The 23,221-nt window shown below is 35.4% G+C and overlaps 1 pseudogene; it reads left to right on the top strand.

Annotated features, from left to right (window-relative positions):
• LOC135219182 (doublesex- and mab-3-related transcription factor 3-like) overlaps nucleotides 1-4,531 on the top strand; it is a 36,455-nt pseudogene extending 31,924 nt beyond the window's left edge.
• The last annotated feature ends 18,690 nt before the right edge of the window (nucleotides 4,532-23,221 follow it).

The raw sequence follows: 23,221 nt of genomic DNA, 5'->3' as shown, positions 1-23,221 counted from the left end.
TTTTTGCCACGAAGGAAAAATGAAAAGCTTTTAATTTTTCTTCATGATCAAGTTATTCATATATATATATATATTATATATATTTAATATATATAGTTATATATATTATGTATTATATATACATATAAATAATATTATATTATATTATATATCTATATATATATATGTATAAAATATTATATATATAATATAATATTATATAGATATAGTATATATATATATGATATATATATATATATATATATATAATAATATATATATTATATATATATATATATATATATATATATTCCAACTGAAGTGACGAACAAACAAAAATTAGGGTAACAGAAACCACTCCCCCCCCTTGGTCTCTGAGGATGGTACGGGGGGCTATTGGGGCCTGGGTATGGGTAAGGGCATTTAGGGTGTATAGGGGCGGGGGACGACCAACCAAGGGCGTTCCGTCAACGTCACTCTGAGGCCGAAGGGCGTGTCTCTCCCGTCACAGTCGGGCACACTGTCCAACACCTTCCTGTCCCTTTCCTCGTGTGTCAAAGGCGACTTCCCGTTTCCCCCTTAGGCGGGAGTTTTTTTTTTTTTTTTTTTTTTTTTTTTAACTTGTACTAATTATTCCGTATTATCTTTTTCTTCGAATGTCTTTATTTGATCATTCAGGGCCTCTATTTATTTTCTATTCATTTCTATATTTATATATTCAATAATTCGTTTATATTTCGTTGAATTTTGGTATATACTTATATATATATATATATATATATATATATATATATATACATACGAGAATACATTTTTTATTTAGTGATTTAGTTGCTTTATTCATTATTTAAATAATTTCTATATTTATTTGTTTATCAATTTGCTTATATACCAGTTAATTTTGGCCCATATCATAAATAACATTTGGAAGTATGTATATACTATATATATATATATATATATATATATTATATATATATATATATATATATATATATGTACGTATATATATATTGTATTTGTGTAAGTACTTATCTAGAAAAACAAAATTGATCATATATATATATATATATATATATATATATATATATATATTATATATATATATATATATATATCATAATACACCAGAATATGACCAGCGACTAGGAAAATAAAAATAAATCAAGAAAAAAACGTAAAGTTAATTCAGGGACACCATTCATCATCATCATCATTTATGACGTCACGCTAAGCGGCGCAGAGCGAAAACTGTTATTGTTTATATATTGTTTCCTTGTTATCCCAAGGGCTTACAATGCTAACAAAAATAACAACAACAACAACAACAACAGAAACTGGGGAGGGTAAACACACCCTTACAGACACAGTAGCGGCTTCCTGTCTGTCACATGAACTGGGGCAATCGGCCGGGTCATCAATTCGACCTGACCTGAGGTGAAGACTCTATTGTCCCTTTCGAGGGGTTTGACAAATTGTTGTCGGAAGTAAGAATATTGGCTTGCGCGTTTTCTCTCTCTCTCTCTCTCTCTCTCTCTCTCTCTCTCTCTCTCGCTCTATGGTGTGGCAATGGAGGTTGGGACTTGAGGGATCAGGGACACAGAGGAACAAGGAATTTGGATAATAATAATAATAATAATAATAATAATAATAATAATAATAATAATAATAATAATAATAATAATAATAGGTGTGAACATTCCGTTAGTATACTGAGATTTTGGTACTTTTCTGTCTTCCCATAATCAAGGAAGATATGGAGACAAGAACATGGAAAATATTATCAGTAATGATTCTCGGTAATAAGATCTGTTACTTATACAAGTAGTTTATTTATTTAATTAGACTTCAGAGCCACTTCAGGTACAAAGCTTACGCTGAAGTGTCACGTTCTGAAAAATGCTAATTTCCACTTAGAATTTAGTTTATTTTTTCTTTAAGAATAATGATAACAACAACTACAATAACAATATAAATGCATATTTGAGTTGATCATGTTCTCAACGCCTTCCGGAATCTATATATCACTATTTGCATCTTAGCTTCATCAGTTACTTATAATGTACTTCCCTTTTTCTGATAGGAAGAAGAGGATAGTATTGATAAAAATGATAAAATGAAAATGGAAGAAAAAGAAAGGAAGAATGAATGAAAGTGGATGAAAAAGAAAGAAAGCGTAAGAGAAAGAAAGAAGAAGTGAGAGAGAGAGAGAGAGAAGAGGAATAATAATGATAAAAAGGAAGTGGAAGAAAAAGAAAGAAAGGAAGAAAGAAAACAAGAATGAATGGAAGTGGATGAAAAAGAAAGAAAAAAGGAAAGAAAGAAAGAGTGAGATAAAGAAAGAAAGGAGAGAGAGAGAGAGAGAGAGAGAGAGAGAGAGAGAGAGAGAGAGGAGGGATAATATTGATAAAAATTATAAAATGAAAATGGAAGAAAAAGAAAGAAAGGAATAAAGAAAGAATGAATGAAAATGGATGAAAAAGATATTCATTGCTATGGATATCTTATTGACATTTGAAACCTAAAATATAAGGAATGATGTCCAGAAGTCACAAGAAATAAGTGTCTTGTTAGTCACTTTAGGCTATTACTATTATGACACATCCCTTTTATGGTCATGGAAGAAGAGGATGATTTTGTGATTGAATCAAATTAGAAAAGTAATGTTTGCCGAAATTATTTTCAAGGTCTAATCTCTAATGAAGAATGTCGGCTTTTCAGTCACTGAGGAAATGTGAGTAACTTCCTCTTCATTCATCCCTTTCACCTTCTTCATTCCAGATCTGCGTCAGCGTCTGGGCAGAGAGTGGCGCATCCCTCCTTACCTGAGCGAGAGACAAAGGAAACGCCGGGCTTTCGCAGACCGCGACTTGGAGTCGGTCATGATGCAGCGTGAAGCCATCTTGGCCCAGTCGGCCCAACTTGCAGTCGCCCATCAGGCCCACATTCCGCCCGAATGGACGCCCCACGTCGCCCTCCTCCCCGTCCACCTGCAGGAGGCACTGAGAATGCACCCTCAACCTGCGCATGCGCTCCTCCAGTTGGTTGTCGATGCCTGCGGCGGAGATCGCGATCGAGCCCTTCAGTACCTCTCGACGCCTCCCCCGCCCGTCATCCCCGCGGCAACGCTGACACCCCCCAGCACCCATGAAGATGTCTGCGGAGGCGTGGGCGGCGGCAAATTCGCCACTCATGAACTTCCTTCCAGATTCTTGCAGTTGTCGCTGGCTGCGGCTGCTACGACGACCGCGGCGCCGACAGCCCTCTCCTTAGTGCCAGACGCGACCAGCGTAGGGACTGTGCCGTCCCTGATCACCTCTCCCACAGGATCGGCCTTTACCGTCGTCTCGAGGGACACCGGAAGGGAATCGCCAGAGTCTTCGTGCTCATCTCCGCCCATCCAGACACATCCTACGTCTTCCAGCCCCCACGACCTTAGTAGGATGGACAGTCCGCCGTCTTCCCTTCCCAGAAGCCCAGAGGAACACCACCTTCACCTGACGTCGTCCACAACACTGAGCCTTTCTGAACGACCTCCTACACCCCCCTCCACCAATATGACCTCCCCACCAAGCTCACCGGTAGGAGGGGACTATACCCATTCTATTGCCTCCACTCTCACTCCAGAATACTCGCCGAAGTCCTACGCGAAGACCTTCAGAGGATCGCCTTTCGATATTCCCTCTCTCACAAGGACACCCATCAGCGTGCCTTGCTCCACCCCCACGGATCGCTCTCAAAGCACCCACACCACCACCTACCCCACACCGAGAAAGGCCATCATCTCCTTCTCTGTGGAGTCCATCATTGGCAAACAGGCCTAAAAGCAGGCGACGCAGATAATTATATGCCCGCTTTGTAAATAGTTTGACGTAAAGTTAACGAGACTCGCACGAGCAGATATAGGCTCATTTTTTAAATCATCGTACATCGCAACAGCGATCTCTGACGTAAAATATCTTACCTTGCGAAGCTTACTTTGGCGTTCTTTAATTCTTCACTTAATACGCCATGCATGTTTAGGAAACTTCATAAGCCATAAGGTATTATTTTCTAAGACACCGCTCTATGTTTAGTCAGTTCGAGGACTCTTACCTATTGCTTTGTATAGTCAATCTTCATGCATTGTCTTGAACTTCTAGTAGGTCAATGTTATCATTATTTTCTCCCCTTCCAGCTGCTTCTCCTCACCCTCTTCTTATCCCCTATTATCACCATCAACATCTCATCATAATCGTTATCATCTAATTGCCGCAAACCCTCTAGACAATGACCATTGTGGACAGATCAAAGCAATGCTTTGACCGAAGAAGGGTCTGAACTGATCGTCTGAGGAATACGAATCGGAAATGAGGCGTTTCCTGCCTCCAACAATCACTCTATTGCTTGCAACCCGATCCAGACGAACAGCTGCTTGATGATCAATTAAGATTATTTGACACGAGTCCGTTCAAGGACTTCATTTGCTAAAGAGAACAACTCCTCTGAGAGGACATAAATGGCCCCTTCCGGTCGAGGGGTCGCGCGGTCGCCATCTTGCCTCCTTCCTTTCTTCTTCTTCTTCCCGCGCGATTTAGCTGAGACGCTGCAATCTGTTCTGGCGCCATTATGATCTGATTCTCACTGATTCGTGTCTTTTTTCGTCTCCTGTACCCCATCCTTATTCCGACTATCATTATCTCTTTTCTTCCCTTGTCGTAGGATAATGCTGTTCAAAAGATCAGCAAGGTTTTCGTTTTAAGCATGAAATTAGCCTACGCTTAAAATTATGTATTAAATGTAATACTGTATTATCAAGTGATGCTTTATTGTGCGCTTTCATCTTAATCTCCTACCTTATGGACTAGGAAAAAGAAGATAAGGATGCTGATCAATGCTGAGTGATATGACAAAGAAACTTAAATAAACAGGGACTTCTATAGATTATAGAATACTTGAGTCTTTTGTTTAAATGTTTTTATACGAAAATAACCTGTACTGACGAGTAATTTTGACGTATTTATTTCGCTTAATGACCGCGTAGTGTTGTCAAACTTGCGCGACAGATTATTTTTTTCCCCTTTTACCAAAGACATATCATCGCAGTGATTTGTAAACTAACTTTGTGGTGACTTGCAGTACTTTCTGACTAACACTTCCGATGATCAATTTGACGCAAGTTGTCTGTCTGGACCGTTTCATGTACACATTGTAAAATAAAGAAAATTAATTTTTGACTTATGTGGAAGAATAATCACCTAATTTCCTTTAAGGTTATTTTAAAGGAACTAAATAGGTTGTCTATTCAGCATATGGTGGATATTCATTTACCAAAGAATTACTCTTATCTCTTAAGGATTTTGAAATGTACTTAAGTTTGTTGTTTATGCTCAAGTTGTTTTTTCATTTTGATGCTGTAGGAATATATGCCGTTGTTCCACTGGAGAGTGTAAGAGATGCAAGATCATTTTACTGGTCATTAGAATATATAATAATAATTATATATATATAATATTATATATATATGTATATATATACATATATAATATATAATATGTATGTATATACACATATATATAAATATATATAAAGTTTGTTGTCACTGCAAAAATAATCCCTGAATTTGTATTGTTTCTCATTATTTATTTGGTGAGAATCAATACCAAAGCACCCACCATCCAGTGGAATATTGTTTAATATTAGAAAGCTATTTTGTAGTACTGTATAGTTTCATAGGCATAATTAAGCTCTGTATAGTTAAATATGTACACAGTGCAGTGATATTGTATAGTTGTGTAGGCATGCGGGAGCCCTGTATAGTTGTATAAACGTTTATACAGTTGTATTTCATAGTTGTATAGGCTTACAAAGTGCTATATTTGTATAAATATACAGTAGTGCTGCTTAGCTGTACAGTCATACAGTGATCTTGTGTGGCTCCATGAGAATACAGTATTACTGTATAACTATACAGGCAGGCAGGCACTTGCACTGTACGGTTGCATAAATGATTCTTGGCCTGTATACATGATGTCGCTTTAATACTCAGATTGTATGTAGTTTCCATATGCCATTGATGGTTTGGACAATAATTTCGTCATAAATTCAATATATTTTTAATTATAAATCTTACATTTTTGTCGTTAATCATGCTAAGTACATATATTATTATTATTATTATTATTATTATTATTATTATTATTATTATTATTATTATTATTATTATTATTATTATTGGAGAAATATATCCACACAAATGGATTTGTTCCTCCTTTTCAAGCCCATTCTGAGTAATTTATTATTATTATTTTATTATTATTATTATTATTATTATTATTATTATTATTATTATTATTATTATTATTATTATTACATGGTTGTTAATGCAATGCATGACGTCATTCGCGTCAAATTATTGAAATTGTTTTATTTTCTGTTTGTATATCATCATCTGTCATCAATAAAGCTGATGGAATAAAATTTTTTACTTTCTGCTGTTTACCTTTTTATTTGATTTGCTTTCTTTTTGTGCATTTTTAATTACAATCCGTTAATACTTAAGTAACCAATTATCATTATCATTAGATTTATTTTTATTATCATTTGCTAATGTTGCCATTTTTTGACGTCTTATCTATTTACCATATTTGGCATCAAGTGGAATTTATGTATCTACTTAATAACACGTCATCCTAATACTGGGATCTCTCCCCAACTCTTCCTCTTTCTCATTTATGAACAATTTTTTTTTTAACCTTCTCCCGTTCCTAATTTTATCCTCGATTATGATTTATGCCTCCACATACTGGATAAATAATCCCGCAAAGTTCAGCGAAGGCATGACACACTTAATGAAGGATATCTGATCCCACCAGCCACGAGAAATGAGTCTGCTGGCTACACCTGTCGACGTAGACTGACTATATAGTTTGTATAAGGGGTTAGTCAGCCCCGATCGAGTTTATATCCGTTTACTCACTTCTATAACGCAAAGAAAAAGAAGATGATGATGAAGGCTTATTTCTTAATAAAATGTTTCATAAAGATGCTGGTGAATGGTGTGTTTCTTCTATATTCCTGCTGGTGCACCCTCTATCTTGCATGGCGCTCTTCTGTGCGCTTCTCGAGACTCGTTTGTTGAGGGGTTGAGTTGCACGTTAGGTTTTTTTTTTTTTTTTTTTTTTTTTTTTTTTTGTTTTTTTTTTTTTTTTTTTTTTTTTACTACACGCAGTCAGCCCCCACACATTTTTTCTTTGTTTGTGACGTGAGCTGATGGAGTTCATGTCAAGATAGGGGTGAGGTAAGATTAGCAAACAATATCTTATTTTTCTACATATTACTTTAAAATATATGGGCAATTTTACGACTCATCTTGTGCAGCCCGTCGGGTAATTGAAAATCCATTCGATCATACAACCAATGAAACTCGTGTTCCAATATTCTTGTTTATCAATCAGGTTATTTGTACATTGATTTTATCGCCGATTTCATCCAGTTTCTATAATTTTACCGGTAAAAGAGGTCAAATTCCACAGGCTACTGTATTTTTCATATCGCGTCGCCAGATTGGATAAACAAATGCAATCAGCTTGACTCTATGGAGAATCATAGGCACTGGTCGAGATAATATAGTTCAGGGACGCGTAGTAAGTAAGTGTGGTATGCGAATAGGTGGAGAATGATACATCAGTAATAACGTAAACCGTACATAAATAGAGGAATGTAATTCAAATATACAAATCTATATAATGTAACATGTTATAAATGTTCGCCTGTGCTCGTTATTCTAAAGCAAGCTTTAGCCTTGTAGCAGCCACTGGCACGGGTCACTGCGCTTTCTTTAGACTTATATTCCGGATTTTTTTTCCGTGCAATAATATGTATCTTTGAGTAATCGTCTCACCTCATGGTCTGATGAATAAACTGTTGCCTGTTACGTAATGTTATTCTTCTCGTTATTGTTGTTTCAGATTTTCTTTCTACTTGCTGTCTTCATTGTTGTTATTGCAGATTTTTCTGATATTTCTACTGCATCTTGCAATTGTGTGTGTGTGGGTGTGTGTGTAGTTGATGAGAATGAATTACATGTGGCATGCTGACTTGCCTTAGGCAAAGCTTACCGTATAACCAATGGCCTGTGAATCAGCCTCTACACCCCTCAGCTTGGAGTCTGTTTATTTATACAGTGATTGATTACTTACATTAGTTTTACTTATGTGAAAGCTTGAAAGTCAAGTAAATGGTCTACTACATTTAGAAAATTAGTGTCGATGATGGTAATAATAGTAATAATTATGTTAAAGTTAGAAATATTATTATTATTGAAGAAGCTAAAACCTTCTTCTCCTTCTTCTTCTTTATTTTAGTATGAGATCTGGCTTCTTTTACTGGAGCTACTGTACTGCTGCATCAATCCTCTTCAAGAATTATAATAGAGACATTAGCCTATCAGAAGTAGCTTTCGTCCTGAGGCGAACTTTTATCTACCTGGCTGAAAGCCACTAGTTGCAATGACAAAAGAGAATATTCACGTTGAGAGCATCAACAAGGATGACAAAATAATCCGCTCGATCCTCCGAGAACCCTTTGGCGTGTCATTTAAACGTGTTAACTTATGTTTTTAACGGTAACAAGGCGTCGGAATCTTAGCGTCTCGGAGGAACATTACATCTATTAGTGTTACAATGTTCACTTCCTTCTCACTCATTACTTACACCCGGCTGCTTTCTAACGTAACCCTCAGTGTCAATCTCCGGTTAATATAAACCTTATTCACTCCGACATAAGGTCGATGTTTTGCGATTACTTCCCAGTGGGTCTAAGACCTCCAGACATTATGACTTATCTTAACTTCCCATAAGCCAACACGCTTCCGCAAAGACGCATCCGCCCCTCTGCTTGTAAACGGAAATGGTCTTTAATGCCGTAGTTCGTTGGAGCGAATTTTCCACAGACTCATCTCCCGTGGATATGCCAGATGTTCGAGGATGTTCAAGGTGTCCAGATGTACCGGGTTCAGATATCAGGGGTGTGACTGTCATAAATCTGTGGAAAGGAAAGAGAGAGAAAAGAATGAGAGAAAGAGAGATTTTGTTCTTCAAATGAATTACTTCATCTTTCCCAGTATCTCACTAGGAAAAACAGAAGATAACTTTCAAATATTGATACACCGAATGACCGAAAAAAAGAAAGAGATAGACAGAGATATAGAGAAATTCCTCGGTTGGTCATAAAGTCATTATTGTGTCATAATGCACAGCTAGTCCCATAAACCCTCTGGCGCATGGAAAAAGACACCTCATGCGAATATGCGCAAGCGCATGTGCATACATTCATTTGCAGTAACTCATTCAACGCTGACAGAAATGGTACAAGACTGCAAATTCAAATAGTCACGCAATATCGCGAATTATATGAAGAATTGCCATTTTCTATTAAAAAAATATTTGAAAGAGAATTATTCTGAATCGTCTGAATTCCGGGTGTTTATGGCTGAGTGATAATTATAGTTTCTACTGCATTAAGAAAGATAAAATAGAAAATACAGTGTAAAGAATGATAATAATAGCAAAAAAGCTATTTCACCAACCGATTGGAAAGCATACATGACCTAGAAAAACCACATTTGGTATGAATTTTTCCTCTAAAAAACAAATCCACTTCAGTTTTTCCGAATACTTTTGAATCCTTTGCAGTATGAAAAGAACCTCCTGACCCAGGTGCATTCAGCTCAGCTCCAGTAGCATGGGTGGCACTTTGGCTCTTTTGTTCATGTTCTCGCATCATGATTCTGTTGTCATTCAAATTTCAAAGTTATACCCTCGAATAATTGACGTTTCACTTGAAACACTTTTATTCTAGGGGTCCACAATAATGACAATGTTTAAAGTTCGTGTATGATTTATAAACACTTTATAAAACGCTTTCGAATCCTTCTCTGGGTTCATCTTCAGTTCAAGTGAATGATTGAACAAAACATGGCCTAAGGTTAACTTGAAAACAATATACACGGTGGCTGAAGATTGTTGACACCGGTAGTTAAAGTAGATTCACATCCCCCGTGCATCTACTGTCTAGGCCAGTCCCTTACGACACTCCTGATTGGCTGTTGATTAGCCAATCACAGGGCTGGAAACTCTCAGTCTCTCTCCAGAGTTAACATAGGCAGGATGTATGTTCCGCCTCTCCTGAGGGATACTTTTGAAAGACTGCCCATGTGAACTCTCTCGAGAAACTAAGAGTTTCCATCCCAGTGATTGGCTCATCAGCAGCCAATCAGGAACGTCGTAAGGGACAGGCCCAGACACAAGATGCACGGGTGATGTGAATCTACTATACCTCGTATATGGACCAGAATATTGTGTAAACTTTCGTGATAGAGAGTTTTTCCCAGTTGAAATCCTTTTATCATTAATAGTCAGTCGATGAAACCTATTCACATGGAACAAGGGGCTACAGAGGCCACTGACTTGAAATTCAAGCTTCCAAAGAATAAGATGTTCATTGGGAAGAGGTAAGAGGAAGTAAAGGGAAATAGAGAAAGAAGAGATCCCATTTATTAAACGCGAAGAACTGAAATAATCACTACTGTAAACTGATTGTGAAACCGCTCCAGCTTAGCTTCCCAATTTTATGTCGCGTGCGTGTGTGTATGCGTGAGTGTGGACGATTCAGAGCCAGGGAGTGGTGTATAGTGCCGAATGTACTCTTTCTCTTGGTGGAGATAGGAAGTGGGTTGGTTAGGTTAACGCCATCATCCCATGTCTCCAACGCATATATATATATATATATATATATATATATATATATATATATATATATATATATATACCTTTTCTCCCTTTACCCTTTGTCCCTTTAAAGGGTGTGGGCCCAAAGGATAACGCCAGACAGTTTCTTAGAAGTTATTGGGGTGAAGCTGCTAGCCTTACACTAGTAGTAGGACTAACTTGCCCACAGCGTCCTGGATACACCTTACAAAAAAGGACAGCGCAAAAAACTAAATCTGTACGTTAAATATAGATATGAATATAGATATATATAAATTGATATATATATATATATAGATATATATATATATATTTTATTTTATGGAAACACAGAGGAAGGTAGGAAACTCGACGACAATTCTGAAGGCTTTCCATAACGTGGGGAGAATAATTAGCGTGATTTAGTGAAAGCTGCATATAATTCAGGAGTGGTCTTTAGGTTTAACATCATTATTTTCATAATATTTCAAGATATGCTCTTTTTATAATTGATTTTTTTTTCACTTGAAATGTTTTCCTAGTCGATAATATTACAATTAAAAAGTGTTACATCTGTACAGATTTTCGCTTACTCGGGGCGTAAGCCTGCAAAGTACTTTTTTGTTGTTATTGTTGTTCTTGCTGAGGGACAGTGAAGCCTAAAAAGGTGTGAAAAGATGTTTTGCGTTGAATTAAAGATACAGGAATTTTAGGATAAGATATTTATGATCTTTTCATCAGAATGAAAATGTAAATAAATATGTTACGTGCATGCTAAAAATTGGTTTTAATAAAATACAGCGTATTTACAGTATTTTAATTTTCGTTGGTGAAACAACTCTCTATTTGACTGTAGATTTTAGCACGTGCCCCGGGCAAGCTTGAGATTGGATCACGCCTTGTTTATTTACTCCAAGGAAAACATTACTTTATGTTGAGTTACTTACTTCGCCACAAAAGACCTTCCACAACTTCATAAACATACCTCCTCGTACGTAAACTGACGCGCAATAGTAGTCCCATGTAGCTGGCAGGCTATGTAGGGCTTCAAATCATTACCGATGTAACTGAAGCTTGAAAAAAAAAAAGCTTGAGTAGATATCATCGACTGGCTTCTTTTGAAACCTTTGCCTCTTACAATTCGAGTTAATATTTCCATTCGTACAGCAGTTTAATCAGCATCAGGGTTTTCATAAAGCGAAAAAGATTACGCTTGATTTTGTTGCGAAGAATCTTGGGTAGATATCCTCCTGGTAGAGCAAGACTCCGTAAAAATGTGCGCAGTTTTACCATAATTAATGTAAATTTTATTGCTGTTGTTATCACAATTAATACCACTTCAGTTCTTCCTCGTCTTCCTCGTCTTCTTCTTCTTCTTCTTCTTCTTCTTATTATTATTATTATTATTTTTTTTTTTTTTTTTTTTGCTCTATCACAGTCCTCCAATTCGACTGGGTGGTATTTATAGTGTGGGGTTCCGGGTTGCATCCTGCCTCCTTAGGAGTCCATCACTTTTCTTACTATGTGTGCCGTTTCTAGGATCACACTCTTCTGCATAAGACCTGGAGCTACTTCAGCCTCTAGTTTTTCTAGATTCCTTTTCAGGGATCTTGGGATCGTGCCTAGTGCTCCTATGATTATGGGTACGATTTCCACTGGCATATCCCATATTATTCTTATTTCTATTTTCAGATCTTGATACTTATCCATTTTTTCCCTCTCTTTCTCTTCAACTCTGGTGTCCCATGGTATTGCGACATCAATGAGTGATACTTTCTTCTTGACTTTGTCAATCAACGTCACGTCTGGTCTATTTGCACGTATCACCCTATCCGTTCTGATACCATAGTCCCAGAGGATCTTTGCCTGATCGTTTTCTATCACTCCCTCAGGTTGGTGCTCGTACCACTTATTACTGCAAGGTAGCTGATGTTTCTTGCACAGGCTCCAGTGGAGGGCTTTTGCCACTGAATCATGCCTCTTTTTGTACTGGTTCTGTGCAAGTGCCGGGCATTCACTTGCTATGTGGTTTATGGTTTCATTTTTCGTATTGCACTTCCTACATATGGGAGAGATGTTATTTCCGTCTATCGTACTTTGAACATATCTGGTTCTTAGGGCCTGATCTTGTGCCGCTGTTATCATTCCTTCAGTTTCCTTCTTTAGCTCTCCCCTCTGTAGCCATTGCCAATTGTCATCGCTGGCTAGTTCTTTAGTCTGTCTCATGTATTGTCCGTGCATTGGTTTGTTGTGCCAGTCCTCTGTTCTTTCTGTCTTTCTCCTGTCTCTGTATATTTCTGGGTCTTCGTCTACTTTTATTAGTCCTTCTTCCCATGCACTCTTTAGCCACTCGTCTCCACTGGTTTTCAGATATTGCCCCAGTGCTCTGTTTTCAATGTTGACGCAGTCCTCTATACTTAGTAGTCCTCTCCCTCCTTCCTTTCGTGTTATGTAAAGTCTGTCCGTATTTGCTCTTGGGTGTAGTGCTTTGTGTATTGTCATTTGTTTCCTGGTTTTCTGATCTATGCTGCGGAGTTCTGCCTTCGTCCATTCCACTATTCCTGCGCTGTATCTGATTACTGGCACTGCCCATGTGTTTATAGCTTTTATCATATTTCCGGCGTTGAGTTTTGACTTGAGTATCGCCTTGAGTCTCTGCATATATTCTTTCCTGATCGTGTCCTTCATCTCTTGGTGTTTTATATCTCCTCCTTCCATTATTCCCAGGTATTTGTATCCTGTCTCATCTATGTGTTTGATGTTGCTCCCATCTGGTAGCTTTATCCCTTCAGTTCTCGTTACTTTGCCTTTTTGTATGTTGACTAAGGCGCATTTTTCTATTCCAAACTCCATCCTCATGTCCCCAGATACAATCCTTACAGTCTGGATTAGGGTATCTATTTCCTTGATGCTCTTACCATACAGCTTGATGTCGTCCATGAACATCAGATGGTTGATTTTGTTGCCTCTTTTCTTGAGTTGGTACCCGGCATCCATCTTCTGTAGTACTTTATTATTATTATTATTATTATATTATTATTATTGTTATTATTATTATTATTATCATTATTATTATTATTGTTCTTTAAGGGCCACAATGGTTTTATAAAATTTTACTACTGCTACCTCCACTATATTATTGTAGACCTTAAAGAACATTACTTGTGCCCTCGTAATTGAAAGATCTACCCATTATTATAATTATTATTATTATTATTATTATTATTGAAGGTTATAGTATTACTACTTCAGCTGCATTGGTGATGTAGAGGCTCTACTCTATTCTTCTGATAGCGGTCTTTTCGATGTTTCTATAAGACTTGTGAGTAGTACACCAATGGTAGGCATTGTAAAATGTAGTGACCAAAAATAAGGAAGAACTTCTGCAAAATCAGTGCAGCTGAAGCGGCAATTATCGTCAATAAGTCTTGTTTGAAAGAGGGTTTCCTAGCTAATTATTATTATCATTATCATTATTATTATTATTGTTATTATTATTAATTTTTGGGTCAATCTCCGTCATCCTATTCGACCGGGTGGTTTTTATAGTGTGGGGTTCAGGGATTGCATCCTGCCTCTTTAGGAGTCCATCACTATTCTCACTATGTGTGCTGCTTCTAGGAGCACACTCTTCCGCATGAGCTACTTCGGCATCTAGTTTTTCCAGGTTCCTTTTCATGGATTTTGGGATCGTGCCTAATGTTCCTATGATTATGGGTACAATTTCCACTGGTATATCCCATATCCTTCTTATTTCTAATTTCAGGTCTTGATACTTATCCATTTTTTCCCTTTCTTTCTCTTCAACTCTGGTATCCCGTGGTATTGCGACATCAATGAGTGATATTTTCTTCTTGTTTTTGTCATTCAACGTCACGTCTGGTCTATATGCACGTATCACCCTATCTGTTCTGATACCATAGTCCCAGAGGATCTTTGCCTGATCGTTCATTTTCTATCACTCCCTCACGTTGGTGCTCGTACCACTTATTACTGTAAGGTAACTGGCGTTTCTTGCACAGGCTCCAGTGGAGTGCTTTTGCCACTGAATCATGCCTCTTTTTGCTCTGATTCTGTGCAAGTGCCGGACATTCGCTTGCTATGTGGTTTATGGTCTCGTTTTTCTTATTGCACTTCTTACATATGCGAGAGATGTTATTTCCATCTATCGTTCTTTGAACATATCTGGTTCTTAGGGCCTGATCTTGTGCTGCTGTTATTATTATTATTATTATTATGCGCCAAGAAAGAAGAAGCAAAAGTTCTTCGATGTTAAAATGCAGAAGTACTCTACACAAAACCGAGAGCTCCCGGCGCCCTTCTTAACTAGAGGCCCCATTTCCTGCGGACATTCTGAAACTTCGTCAGTATCGCCCGACATACAACGAAGAGCTTATCTTTCCATTTTTTTTCTTTTTTCAATTTTTTTCGCTTTTATTTTTCAAAGGAAACATCCAATAAGCCTCCTCTTACTCCTCTTAGCCTTCCTCTTCTTTATCTCTTCCCAGCGATTTCCTCTTTGTAAAAGCTGTTTCCTATTAATGCTCGAGGACGTACACGTGTGACGGACACCTGCGTCGGACTAACATACATACATACATACATACATACATACATACATACATACATGTACTTACTGTACCCCCAGCATCAATATACACAATGTTTGCTCACGTTTGTTATTATTGTATATTTTCACTAAAAACATATATAAATCACTACTCTACTGCACACATACTTACATACATTCATACATACATACTAGTACACTTACATCACAGTATCAATATAGACAATTTTTGTTAACTTTTCTTATTATTGTGTATTTTCACTCAGTACTTACAGATATGAAGACTACTCTACTGTATACATATATACATCAACACAAACTACATACTCACACACACTTACTTATTCACAGTATCAATATACAGATTTCTTTTACACTTTTGTTAGTGTTGTTTATTTTGAATAATCCTTACGTATATTAAGACTGCTATTTCGAGAATTAGTGTATAGAAATAAAAGAAACAGTTTTTATTCTTGTTTGTTCATATTCACATTCAGATTAATTATTTACTTTATCGTACGACAACAAATTCACATTTTTTCATACTATTAAAATATGAATTTATTCTGATTTATAAAAAAAATTATTTTTACGTCGATAAAATTTATTTTTTTATAAGTGATCTCTTCTTTCTGCACTTTCCTTTAGCTCCTTCATATTATACAATATGTCAATATTAAAAATTTGCCTTGACATCTATTGCCGATAACTTTATATATATGTATATATATATATATACATACATATATACATACATACATATATATATATTATATATCTATATATAATATATATATATATATATATATAATATATATAGATATATATATAGATATATATATATATATCTATATATATTATATATAGATATATATATATGTATATATCATATATATATAGTATATATATATATACTATATATATATATTATATATATATATATATATATATATATTATATATAATATATATATATATATGATATATATATATGATATATATGTATGTATATATGTAGTATATATGGTAAATATATATTATATATATATATATCTATATATATATATATATATATATATATATATATATAATTGTGTGTTCATGCAATACCATTCTATTATCTTTGATGTTCTGACAAAACAATAAACATCTACTAAATTTACGCAAAATAGTCAAGGAAATCCTTATGTCCCTGGTCAACTCTGTCAACTTCCATTGCGCGTGTCAACAACTATCTCGGTCCATTAATTACCTCAGTTATCAGCGTATATTCGGCCCAAGGTCTAGGTATATACCTAGACCGTGATTCCGCCAACATTAGAAATCTATCCTATCAGCTTTTTGGTTTGAAGAAATCATTTTTTTAAGGGTATGTCATTAACGTCAATGACTTGAGTGAATGTTAACGATATAATTTAATACAGCATAATAAAAAAAAGGCAGATTAAGTTAATGATTTAGACTGGATTTGGTTTGATTATCCAAATTCAAATTCAACTGATTTTCCGGATTTAAATTCAGTTGGTTAGCAGGTTGCAAATTCAGTTGGTTATCAGATTGTAAATTCAGTTGATTATCATGTTGTAAATTCATTTGGTTATCAAGATTCTAAATTCAGTTGGTTATAAGGTCGTAAAGTCATTTGGTTATCAGATTGTAAATTCATTTGGTTGTCAGGTTGTAAATCCAGTTGGTTATCAGGTTGTAAATTCAGTTGGTTGTCAGGTTGTAAATTAACCTGACAACCAACTGAATTTACAACCTGATAACCAACTGAATTTACAGTCTGATAACCAAATGACTTTACAACCTGATAACCAAATGAATTTACAATCTGATAACCAACTAAATTTTTAAGGTTATGTCATTAACGTCAATGACTTAAGTGAATGATAACAATATAATTTAATATAGCATAATAAAAAAAGTCGGATTAAGGTTATGCCATTAACGTCAATGACTTAAGTGAATGTTAACGATATAATTTAATATAGCATAATAAAAAAAGTCGGATTAAGTTAATGATTTAGACTGGATTTGGTTTGATTATCCAAATGCAAATTCAACTGATTTTCTCGATTTAAATTCAGTTGGTTAGCAGGTTGTAAATTCATTTGGTTAGCAAGTTGTAAATTCAGTTGGTAATCAGATTGTAAAATTCAATTTGGTTAATTTCATTTGGTTGTTCAGGGGAAAAATTGGTAAAGGTTCATTTTAGGGTTTCAGGTTGGTTAAATTCCGGTTATTTTGGTTAAAAACAGTTTGGTTAACTTCATTTGGTTATCAGTTGTAAAAATTCATTTAGTTATCAGGTTGTAAATTCATTTTTGGTTATCAGGTTTGTAAATCATTTGGTTTTCAGGTTTAAATTCATTTTAGTTATTTCAGGTTTGAAATTCATTTTGGTTATCATTGTAAAATCTTTGGTTATAGGGATTGTTAAAAATTTCATTTTAGTTGTTATCAGGTTGGTAAATTCATTTGGTTATCAGGTTGTAAATTCATTTAGTTATCAGATTGTAAATTCATTTGGTTATCAGGTTGTAAATTCAGTTGGTTATCAGATTGTAAATTCATTTAGTTATCAGGTTGTAAATTCATTTGGTTATCAGGTTGTAAATTCATTTGGTTATCAGGTTGTAAATTCATTTGGTTATCAGATTGTAAATTCATTTAGTTATCAGGTTGTAAATTCATTTGGTTATCAGGTTGTAAATTCATTTGGTTATCAGGTTGTAAAATTCAATTTAGTTTATTCAGGTTGTAAAATTATTTAGTTATCAGCTTGTAAATTCATTTGGTTTCAATTGTAAATTCATTTATTATTCAGGTTTGTAAATTCATTTGGGTTATTCAAGGGTTGTAAATTCATTTAGTTATCAGGTTGTAAATTCATTTGGTTATCAGGTTGTAAATTCAGTTGGTTATCAGATTGTAAATTCATTTACAAATGACTTTACAACCTGATAACCAACTGAATTTACAATCTGATAACCAACTGAATTTACAATCTTCATAACCAAATGAATTTACAAGCTGATAACCAAATCTTAACATCCAGCACTTTCTGAATTCACATACAAAGCTAAAACCTACTTTATTTTTAAATGATAGCCACTAGAAATTGAACCTTGATAACCAACTGAATTTACAACCTAATAACCAAATGAATTAACAACCTGATAACCAAATGAATTTACAGTCTGATAACCAAATTGAATTTACTACCTGATAACCAAATGAATTTACAGCCTCATAACCAAATTGTAAATTAATTTGGTATTCAGACTGTAAATTCATTTGGTTATCAGGTTGTAAATTCAGTTGGTTATTAAGGTTCAATTTCTAATGGCTATCATTTGAAAATAAAGTAGGTTTTAGCTTTGTATGTGAATTCAGAATGTGTTGGATGTGAGGATTTGAATTCGGTCGTTTTCCCGGACTGAAAGTTCAGTTTCTCAGCTTCTACCAATATTGACATTCCTCCTGTTACCCGAATTCAAATTGCTGGTGTATTGATTACAATTTCGTTAGCCATTAGTCGATAACAGCGCCTCAGAAGGCGTGATCGGTATGGTCTTGGCCTGCCACCTCGGGGGCCACGAGTTCAATTCTTGGGCATTCCATTGGGGTGTGAGAGATGTCTGTTTCTGGCGATAGAAGTTCACTCTCGACGTGGCTCGGAAGTCAAGTAAAGCCGTTGGTCTCGTTGCTGAATAACCGCTGGTTCCATGCAACGTGAAAACACCGTACAAACAAACATTAGGATGTAAGTTATATGTATATGAATTCAAATTCTACCTGACGTTCGGAAGCAATTTTTTTTTCTGTTCAAATTCTGCTGCGTATTCGGATTAAACAAAATCAGTCTGGTTTCCAGATTGTAATTCATTTTGGAAGAACTTGCATTCTCTACTGAAAGATGAAGAGATGTTAATTGCTAAGACTTTTTCTTATTATACTGAGACAACGGACGTTATGAACCTTCTTTATTTGTTTTCTTCTATATATATATATAAATCATGAATATAGTATACGTACAATAATGAAGCAGTTGTCTTCAAGTTATATGTCTGGATAGACAGTCTTATGAAAGAATGTTTTTTTTATGCAATGCGCGGGCGCGTGCACAAACACACACACACACACACACACACACACAAACATATATATATAATATGCGCGTGTGTATGTGTGCTCGTGTGTGTCTTAGTTAATTCATTCATACATGCGAGTAAAGTCGAATAAAAATATAGGTTACATTAAACGTTTCCCAGGACATACTCCAAGCTGCTCAGTACATTTCCATCCAATCCCGTTATTTAAACAATGCAAGCTATGCATTAATAACTACCTTAGCTCTCGTAATTATACATACGGGCGTAGGTGTACAAAAACACGGACAATTCTCGCTCGTAAATACAAGCGAAATGAAAAGGCGGAAGTTATGGAGACGGAGAATGGCATTTCAGCGTTGAATAAACACTGCGGAATCCAACAACCAGCAGATAAGTGTCATAGTGTCAATCCTTTGTGTTTAGATGGAATTACGCCCACGCCACGCATTTCCTGGTCTCCTGTGTAAACAAAGATGCCATTTATGTTAACATTATTACTGTGATTTCATACATTATTATTATCATTTTGCAATATATGTGTTTACTATTTATCACTTGTCTTCGTAGCTTTGTCTCCATGGTATCGGCCTTCCTGTGTATGCAAAGATACCAATGCATTTAGTAGTGATCATTTATGAGCTTAGTACACGTATTATTATTATTATTATTATTATTATTATTATTATTATTATTATTATTATTATTATTATGAGTTTTTAGTATTTACCTCGTGTCATCGTACCTTTCTTTCTTTAGTATCGGTATTTCACAGTCTTGATTCTCTGCTGAAATGAAATATTCTCTTATAAATTTTAATTGAGTAGTAACTACTATCATATCACCATTATTTGTTAATTTTGTTATTGTATCTTAGCCTACAATGTACTATTTTCTGCAAATTTCACTAGGTGGTAAGAGAATCTATTATTGTTCATATCACTAGGATAATAATAAAATAAAGATTTTTCTACTTGTTATTACTATTATTTTTTTCTTTTCTTTATCTTTGTTTCTAGTGAATCTGCATTTGTATGTACATTGATATATACCTATCGGCTTTCTTTTATTATTATTTATTATCATTATCATTTTATGCAAATTAGCTCACGGAGACGTTTGCAAACCGAATGAAAGACACTCCAACGTTACCCGTGACTCAGCCTCTGATGATTAATCACGGGGTTCTCGAGTACAAGGCGTTTTTCGGCGCCATTTCTCACATTTCCGTCCCTCCTTGATAAAATTGGAGATAAAAAGGAACGGAGGGAAGATTTATTCGCACCCGTACGGGAGCTGTCCGCAAACATCACCGGTATTATCACCACCACTATCGTCATCATCATCAACATCATCATCATAGACCGAGTCGCCACCACCCGTTTCCCGCCTCCTTGCCGGAAACCGCGTGACGTCACGATGGGTCATCCCATTTAAACGTGCAGCTGCGTGCCTCTCTCGCTCTCTCTTCTCTCTTTCTCTGCTCTGCATCGCTATACTATCGCTCTAATGGCACTGGTTCGTAAAGCCGGAAGTGGCTTTGGTGTACCCCAAGGATTTCTTTTGACAAATTATCATCATCATAATCAGCAGAGGCAGCAGCTCCCGACGTCCTGGCGATAATGGCGTCTGAATAATTTCTTCTGGTTAATTTCTCGCTAATTTCTGGTGAATTTTCTCCGGAAGGACTTCTTCGCCCCTCCGTCTATTGCGTAGCAGACCCCGTTCCTCAGAGGGAGGGCATTCAGTGGCCCAGTTTATGGAATTTAGCCCGGCTGGGATATTACGTTGGTTCAGTTCTCCGTCGGTTTGATGCGTAGGAAAGTGTGGAAAACAAACTGAAATTATGAACAGTAATGTCTAGGTTCTGATGTGAAGTAGGAAGTATAGTTATGTATATTAATTAAGTAATGGAAGTACTCACACAAACAGACACATGTATGTATACACACATAGTATACAGATAATATACATATATATATATATATATATATAATATAAATATAATATATATATATATATAAAATATTATTACAGACACATATATACATATATATATTATATATGCCTGTGTATGTAACATATACATATAAAATGTATGTATGTATGTATATACTTATGTGAGTGTGCGTGTATTCCACAAATTCTAGCAATGGCTGCGTAGGAATCCCACCTCACGTAGCTTAGTTAAATAAAAAAAAAATAAGACTTAATTTCATACATCTGATCATGTTTAGAGAAGATAGCATCTAACAGCTGTTTAGATATCTGTTACTTTCTCCCCTAATCCTTCTCTCTGGATATGATGATGAGAGCGATGAGTTATCTTCATAAGCGTAATAGTCGTTAAGTTGTTCGTTATGCAACTTCAAGATCGTCCCTCTGTGAAATCTGGATCAAGTAATCCTTCTTCGAAATATCTGTTTTCGCTAACTCGGGGAGTATGCCTACGAACTGTGTTAAAGATTCAGGAATTTTAGGAGAGGATATCCATGGTTTCATCATTAGAATGAAAATGTAAAAAAATGTGCATGTTAAACGGTAAATAAAAATTATTTCTAATAAAATGTAGGTTATTTATTTTAATGTTCGTTGGTGGAACAACACTCTCTGTGACTGTAGATTTTAGCACGTGCCTCCGAATAAGCTGGAGGTCGGATCATGGCTTGTTTTTTATCTAATTATTATTATTTTTTTACTTTTTCCCATTTCTGTCTCATTTACCTCAATTTTGTCCGAATTATTTCAATTCCCTTTTTCTCAAACTCTCCATTATTTATCTTTATTTTTCTTTCATGATCACCTCAATTTTTCTCGTACTTTTTCGTTTATTGTGACGATAATTATTCACCTTTTCTCCCCCTTCTTTTTGCTTTTATCTCTTTCTTCAATTATCTCGTTTTTCCCTTCGATTCTTTACGTTCATTTCTTTTTTATTTTCGTCACTTTTCTCCTGATTCCCCTTTCACATTTTAATCGAACATCCCAATTATTCATCCGTTATTGCACCTTTCCTTCCATTACATGCCATTTATTTGGAATTATTTTCTAAAACTTTAAACAGTGACTAATATGTCATTTTGACCTTTGATTGACAGCCTTTTAATTTTAGCTGACCCGGGAAGAAACTTGCGTAATAATAATAATAAAATAATAATAATAATAATAATAATAATTAACTTACTTAACTTCAGCTCTCCGCCTCGTATGAATACAGAATATAGATACACTGGACAGTGCGAAATGCAATAGGAAAAATACCAGCAATTACACTTATAATAAAACATGGCATAATCCTACCTCTAGCTTGCTTGGGACTCGTACAAGAATTTCCCCGTATGCATAATTTGTGAACATTATATTCCTACTAACTTTTAACGGAGATTAAAACGCGCTAAAATCTATGGTCAAATAGAGCCTTGTTTCACCAATGAAAATTAGAATTGATACGTTATATTTCATTAGAAAAAAATTTTCTGTACTGTTTAACATGCACATTATTATTTCTTTACATTTTCATTCTAATAAATAAATCATAAATATCCTATCCTAAGATGCCTGTGTTTTTCACTCAACACAAAACACTTTTCAGATCTTTCTAGGCTCTTCCATAGACCCCTCCTATCCCCCACGCCACAATAACAACCAAACCAAAGTAGTTTGTAGGTTTACTCCCCGAGTAAGCGAAAATTAGCATGATAATAGTTGGGTTAAAGACGCGGACTGTGCATCAGTGGTATCTAAGCATTTCGCTAACGCTACCTTAAACTAAACACAGTGATAAAAAGAAATATGATGAATAATTGTTTGTAATAATATACTTTACTATTT

The sequence above is a fragment of the Macrobrachium nipponense genome, chromosome 1 (assembly GCF_015104395.2).
Source record: "Macrobrachium nipponense isolate FS-2020 chromosome 1, ASM1510439v2, whole genome shotgun sequence".
In the NCBI taxonomy this organism is placed as follows: domain Eukaryota; kingdom Metazoa; phylum Arthropoda; class Malacostraca; order Decapoda; family Palaemonidae; genus Macrobrachium; species Macrobrachium nipponense.
The sequence above is the reverse complement of the archived record's forward strand: the minus strand, read 5'-3'. Positions and strand labels throughout refer to the sequence as shown.